The sequence below is a fragment of the Panthera pardus genome, unplaced genomic scaffold (genome assembly GCF_024362965.1).
Source record: "Panthera pardus isolate Hobbes unplaced genomic scaffold, ASM2436296v1 HiC_scaffold_12, whole genome shotgun sequence".
NCBI classification, from domain to species: Eukaryota; Metazoa; Chordata; class Mammalia; order Carnivora; family Felidae; genus Panthera; species Panthera pardus.
The window spans coordinates 93701401-93709134 of record NW_026526677.1 but is presented as its reverse complement, the minus strand read 5'-3'; positions in this window follow the sequence as shown (position 1 = coordinate 93709134).

Below are 7734 nucleotides of genomic sequence, written 5' to 3'. Positions count from 1 at the left end.
GGTAGGGAAGGGACACTTATCCAGAGACGGAGAGGCTAAGCCCTCCAGCCTGTGCCCGAGATGAAGCAGCCAGAACAGAGCATAACTCCTGCGGGGAAAATTCACCATTCACTTCTGTTTTGAAGCTCTGTATGTTCTCTTCAAATGTGTCTAAAATCATGGACCTGGAGGGGCGCCGGGGTGGCTCAGTCGGTTCAGCGTCTGACTTCGGCTCAGGTCATGATCTCGCGGTTCGTTGAGTTCAAGCCCCGCGTCATGCTCTGTGCTGATGGCTCAGAGCCTGGAGCCTGTCTCAGATTCTGTGTCTCCCTCTCTCTCTGACCCTCCCCCATTCATGCTCTGTCTCTCTCAGTCTCAAAAATAAATAAACGTTAAAAAAAAAAAAACTTAAAAAAAAAATAAGATCATGGGCCTGGAAATCAGACACAGCCTTTTAAAAAATCATCTTCTCAAACTCCCGGAGTCTTCATTCTTTCCTCCACTAAGTAGTTATTAAGCATCAAGGGTACTCCAGTTACTCTCCTAAGCAGTTTTGAGATAACTGGACACCATAGACACTGCCCTCAATGAATTCATATTCTTGTGTCAGGATGAGCCCCACAGAAATAGGCAATTGCTCTATGGTGGGGTAAATATTCTAGCAGGTTAAGTGAAGAGTTCTGTGGAGGAACGTAATGGAGGCACCTAATCTTAATGGGAACAGGAAGATATGGGGATTTAAGTCACACATCTCTAAAGAATTTATCTTAAACAACAGAATGTCTTACCTGCTTCACAAAGACCCATATTTCTCTCTTCTTCCAATTTCAAGGATGCAAAAATTGTAGTAAAATTAATGAGACCGAGCTTAGTGCACACAATTTATGTATCCAGAGGCAAAAGCAGAGGAAAAAGATGTGCAATGGCTCTTCCCTGTCATTGGAGTAAGACATGCAAAGAGAAATGAATAAGGTAAATTGCCTTTAAATAATCGAGATGATTGCTTCTCAGGAGCTAAACCCTTTGTAGTACAGTGTGTCTGACAAAGTGTAGACATTCCATCAAGATATTTATCTGCTGTTAGGAGTATAAATTGGAATAAATTCACAGCATGCCATTTGGTACCTTCCCTGTGGAGAATCTATTCTGAGGAAATTGTCATAAATTCAGCCAAAGATTTTTACACTGAGGTGATAGTCGCAGTATTATTTATTCTGATAAAGCACTAGATGATCTGAAACAAGAAGACAAAAGCTTTACAAAGTGTGATACAGCCATTATGATGAAATAATATGCAGCAAAACTATAATTTACAGAATAGGGAGAAACAGGGAAAACTCATAGCACATTAAACAAGAAAACATTTTGTGACATTTTGTAACATGGATTATAGAATATAATCCTACTAAAAGAAAATGATTCAAGTTTACTTATTTATTTTGAGAGAGAGTGTGCGTGCATGAGCAGGAGAGGGGCAGCGAGAGAGGGAGACAAAGAATCCCAAGCAGGCTCCATGCTGTTAATGCAGAGCCAAAGCAGAGTTCAAACTCACTAACAGAGAGATCATGACCTGAGCTGTAATCAAGAGACGGACACTAAACCAGCTGAGCCACCCAGGTGCCCCGTTGATAGGCTTTATTTTCTTAGAACAGTTTTAGGTTTACAGAAAATTGAGCAGATAATACAGAGAAATCCCATATGCCCCTTCTTCCTCACTCACAGTTTCCTCTGTTATTAATGTCTTGCATTAGCGAGGTACATTCATTACAATATATGAGCAATACTGATAACACTATTATCAACTAAAATCTGTAGTTTGCATTCGTTTTCACTCTTTGTGTTGTACAGTTCTGCGTGCTTTGATAAATGCATAATGTTGTGTACCCAAGATCACAGTATCATCAGAATAGTTTCACTGCCCTAAAAATACTCTGTCCTCCACTTATTCATCCATCTCCCCCTCCCCCATGGCAACCATTGATCTTTTTATTGTTTGTATAGCTTCTCCTCTTCCAGAAGGTTTCCAGTTGGAATCATTCTGTATATAGTCTGTTCAGAATGGCTCCTTTCGCTAAGCAATACGCATTAAAGATTCTCCCATGTCTTTTCATGACTTGATGCCAATTGTATCAATTTGATTGATGATGTTGTTCAGTTTCACTATGTTCTTACTGATTTTCAGGCCGCTGGATCTGTCAGTTACTGGCATAGAGGTGTTGAAATCTTCAGCTATAAGAGTGGATTCATCCTTTCTCCTTTCAGTTCTATCAGTTTTTTGCTTCATGTATTTTGGTGCTCTGTTTTCTGGCATGTGAACTTAAGAATTAGCATGTCTTCTGGAGGTGTGATCCCTTTATCATTATGTATTCCTTCTTTATCCCTGATAAGTTTCTTTGTTCTAAACTCTGATTTGTCTGAAATTAATATAGATACTCTAGTATCTATTAATTAGTGTTAGCATGGTACATCTTTCTCAATCCTTTTAATTTATATTACATATATATGTTTATATACAATATATTGTTTATATTTTATATTATTTATAATAATTGTATTATTTACATTATATCTTTATATTTTATATGGGTTGCTTTGTAGGTCACACATCACTGAGTTTTACATTTTATCCACTCTATCAGTCTGTCTTTTAATTGGCATATTTAGACTATTTATATTTGTAGTGACTATACGTTGAATTAATATCTATATTTGAATCTGTTTTCAACTTGTTACACTTGTTCTTTGTTTCTTTTTTAATCTTCCACTCTACCTTCTCCAGTTTTTTTTTAAGTTTACTTATTATTTATTTTGAAGGAGAGAGAGAACAAACAAGCAGGAGAGAGGCAGAGAGAGAGGGAGAGAGAATCCCAAACAGCCTCTGCACTGTCAGTGCAGAGTCCCACACAGGGCTTAATCCCACGATGGTGAGATCATGACCTGAACTGAAGTCAAGAGTCAGACACTAACCAACTGAGCCACCCAGGCACACCTTTTTTCCCCTAAAGTTTATGTGCTCCAGTTTTAATTGACCATTTATATGATTCCATTTGTTTCTCCTCTCTTAATATCAAATATGCTTTTTTAAAATTTTTTAGTGATTGTCCTAGAGTTTGAAATATACATTTATAACTGATCTAAGTTTACTTTCTTTTTTTTTTTTTTTTTTTTTTTTTCAGAGAGAGAGGGAGAGAGAGAATCCCAAGCAGGCTCCGTGCTATCATTGCAGAGCCCGACATGGGGCTCAATCTCAAACTGTGAGATCATGACCTGAGCCCACCCAGGCGCCCCTAAGTTTACTTTCAAGTAACACAATAGCACTTGATGGGTACTGAGTTGCCTTATCACAGAGTCTCCCAATTGGTCCTTTCCATCCCTTCTAACATTGCTATCATTCACTTCACCTATCCATAAGCTATAATTACCCAGGTTACCCAATATATTGGTGCTACTATCATTTGAACAAACGTTTATCTATTAGATCAATTAAGAATTTAAAAAATTAATGGTTTGGGGGCACCTGGGTGGCTCAGTCGGTTAAGTGTCCAACTTCAGCTCAGGTCATGATCTCACCATTCACGACTTCAAGCCTCAGCTCGCATTGAGCTCTGTGCTGACAGTTCAGAGCCTGGAGCCTATTTCAGATTCTTTGTCTCCCTCTCTCTGCCCCTCCCCTGCTCGTACTCTGTCTCTCTTTGTCTCTCTCTCTCTCTCAAAAATAAATAAAACATTTAAAAAACTAATGGTTTTATTTTACATTTATTTGTTCCTCCTCTATGCTGTTTCTTTTTTTTTTTTTTTTTTATGTTTATTTTTGAGGGAGAGGGAAAGAGAGAGAGAGAGAGAAAGAGAAAGAATGAGCTAGGGAGGGGAAAAGAGAAAGGGACAGAAGATCTGAAGAGGGCTCTGTGCAGCACAGAGCCCCTTTCTAGGCTCAAAGTCATGAACCATGAATCATGACCTGAGCCAAAGTCTGATGCTTAACCAACTGAGCCAGCCAAGTGCCCCGCTGTGCCTTTTTTATGCAGATGTCAGTTCCTGACAAAGTTCCCTCTCTGAAGAATTCCTTTAACATTCTTGCAAGGCAGGTTGAGTGGTAACAAATTTCTTTTTTGTTTGTCTGAGAAAGTCTCTAACTCTCCCTCCTTTTTGAAGGATAATTTCATTAGATACAAAATTCTAGGTTATAGAGTTTTTTCTTTCAATACTTTGTAAGTTTGTCACTCCACTCTCTTCTTGCTTGACTGGTTTCTGAAGTGTGTTGCAATTCTTGTCTATGGTTTTATGTTGTAATGTAGGTATTTTTTTCCTCTGGCTTCTTTCAAGATTTTCTTCTTGTCTAGTTTTCTGCTGTTTGAATAAGATATGGCTAGGTGTCAATTTTTGGGTATTTATCCTGCTAGGTTTCACTAAGGTTCTGTGTCCATCATTAAATTTAGAAAAGTTTCATCTACTATTATTTCAATTTTTTTCTTCTGTTTCTTTCTCTTTCTTTTTTTAATATTTTTATTTTTTTGGTATTCTCATTATGTGTATGATACACATTTTATAATTGTCCTATGATTCTTGGCACTCTACTCCATATTTTTTGTTCTCTTTTTTCTCTTTACATTTCAGTTTAGGAAAATTCTGTTGGGATATATATGGTCAAGATCACTGATTTCTTTCCTCTGCCATGCCTTGTCCACTGGTGAGCCCATCAAAGGCAGTTTTCATTTCTGTCACAGTGTTTGGTTTCCTGCATTTCCTTTTGATTTTTTCTTACAGTTTCCCTCTCTCTGCTTACATTACCCACTGTTCGTGCTTACTGTTCACCATCTCCATTAGAACTCTTAGCACATTGACCATAAAGGTGTTAAATTCCTGACCTGAGAACTCCAACATCTCTGCTATATCCGGATCTGGTTCTGTTGCTTCCATTGTCTCTGCAGACTTTTTTTTTACATTGGCTTTCAAGGCGTTTTGTTATTTTTTGGTGAAAACTAGGCAGGATGTTTTGGGTAATAAGAACTGAAGTACTTGGGCTTTAGTGTGAGGTTTTATGTTTATCTGGCTAGGAGTTATGCTGTGTTAACTGTTTGTTTAGCTGTAGGTGTCTGAGTCTTCGATTTCCTCTAGTGTCATTTTTATCTCCCCTTTTGTCTTTAGATTCCCCTAGAAACTCTTAATTAAGAGTTTGAACCTTGCTATTCTTTCAACTCAGTGGCTGTTATTATAATTTTTTTTAATGTTCATTTATTTTTAAGAGACAGAGACAGTGCAAATGGGAGAGGGACAGAGAGAGAGGGAGACACAGAATCTGAAGCCGGCTCCAGGCTCTGAGCTGTCAGCACAGAGCCCAATGCGGGGCTCAAACCCACGGACTGCAAGATCATGACCTGAGCCAAAGTCGGACGCTCAACCGACTGAGCCACCCGGTTGCCCCTCAGTGCCTGTTATTATAAAGATTTGTTGGGATGGGAGGACTGGGAGTTGGGTATTTCCCTTCCTTTCTCCAACCTTCACCATGAGAACCTAATGGTGCTCCCTGAGGTAAAGTTCACAAAAGTGTAAAGGTCCCCCTAAGACTGAGTCTTTAAGAGTTTTTAACATTTCAAGCCAGTCCATACTCAGCCTCCAGGGATCCATCAATTACTGGTTAAGTGTTACTATCAATATATGTATATAATCTCCAGCAGCTTCCACTCGAAGTAAGCTGTGATTGTGTATTCTCACCTCTCTCTCCAGCTTTCAGGGAGAGAGTTTGCTCTGTGACCTCAGTTCTCTGTTGGATCTAAGAAGAGCTGTTTGTTTTCAGTTTTCTCAGTTTTTTTCTTAACGTGAGAATGAGTGCGATGGCTTCCAAGCTCTTTACCTCTTAAAGCTAAAACTAACTCCACCTAATTTTTTTAATCAAACTTTTTATTTTTTTATTATTTTTTAATATGAAATTTATTGTCAAATTGGTTTCCATACAACACCCAGTGCTCATCCCAACAGGTGCCCTCCTCAATGCCCATCACCCACCCACCTCTCCCTCCCACCCCCATCAACCCTCAGTTTATTCTGTTTTTAAGAGTCTCTTATGGTTTGCCTCCCTCCCTCTCTAACTTTTTTTTTCCTTCCCCTCCCCCATGGTCTTCTGTTAAGTTTCTCAGGATCCACATAGGAGTGAAAACATATGGTATCTCTCTTTCTCTGTATGACTTATTTCACTCTCCAGTTCCATCCACGTTGCTACAAAAGGCCATATTTCATTCTTTCTCATTGCCATGTAGTATTCCATTGTGTATATAAATCACAACTTCTTTATCCATTCATCAGTTGATGGACATTTAGACTTTTTCCATAATTTGGCTATTGTTGAGAGTGCTGCTATAAACATTGGGGTACAAGTGCCCCTATGCATCAGCACTCCTGTATCCCTTGGGCAAATTCCTAGCAGTGCTATTGCTGGATCACAGGGTAGATCTAGTTTTAATTTTTTGAGGAACCTCCACACTGTTTTCCAGAGTGGCTGCACCAGTTTGCATTCCCACCAACAGTGCAAGAGGGTTCCCGTTTCTTCACATCCTCGCCAGCATCTATAGTCTCCTGATTTGTTCATTTTAGCCACTCTGACTGGCATGAGGTGGTATCTGAATGTGGTTTTGATTTAATCAAACTTTTTAAAAAGAAATAAATAAGCAAATATATGAATGTTTGTTGAATCGATAATGCTTGCCATTCAAGCACCGTAAGCATTAGGTGCTGCTGCCCCAACACAGCAATAAGAAACAAAGACTTGGGTCTTTTATTAAATAATCCCCATCATGGGGACAGAAAATTGGGAGAAACTGAAATGTTACCAGAGCTGAAGCTACCCTGGATTTTCTGTATTTCCTTCTCATTCTTCTTTCCTACTCACACCTTTTCACGTGTCTTGATTTCTCTTCTTGCCCAGCATGTCCTCTACTCACTCCTCTTTATCTTCCATCTCAACTAGAAGATACATCTTTAGATGCTCTTTTACCGAATCTTAAAACAAAAAAGGGAGACCCTAGATCTATAAATAGATAAGTAAATACATAGAAATAGATACAGAGGTATGCTTTTACATGCCTTTTTCTATTTCTGGGAATAGTTACATCTAGGGAATGAACACAGGCATGGGATAATTGAAGTACAAGAAAGGCTTATTTTTACTGTATACTTTTTGTGCTATTTAAATTTTTTATCGTTTATGTATTTTCTAGAAAAAGACACAATAATCTCTAACTGATGTTAATCACCCACTCTTAATCTGATCATGTTTTCTATAAAAAAAAACAAAAACAAAAGAAAACTGCAGCAAACACCATATTCAGTACCAAAAGCCTGAATGCTTTTACCCAAAGATTAGAAACAAGGCAGAGATGTCTGTTATTCTCATTTCTACTCATCGTTGTATTGGAGGTCTTAGTGTAATGAGGAAAACGAAAGATCCTTAAGGAAGAATCAAACCTGTCTTTATTTGTAGGTGGCATGATTATATAGAGAGAAATACAAAAAAAAAAAAAAATTTCCCATTTCCTCTTTGTTAGTCATTAAAATATTTAATAAAAAAATTAGGAAGGTGGCTGGATACAAAATCAGTGCATTTGACCCTTGAACAAAACAGGGGTTGGGTCATCAACTCCCCACATGGTTTAAAATCCATGTATAGGGGCGCCTGGGTGCCACAGTCAGTTGAGCCTCTGACTTTGGCTTGGGTCATGATGTTGCGGTTTGTGAATTCGAGCCCCACATTGGGCTGGCTGC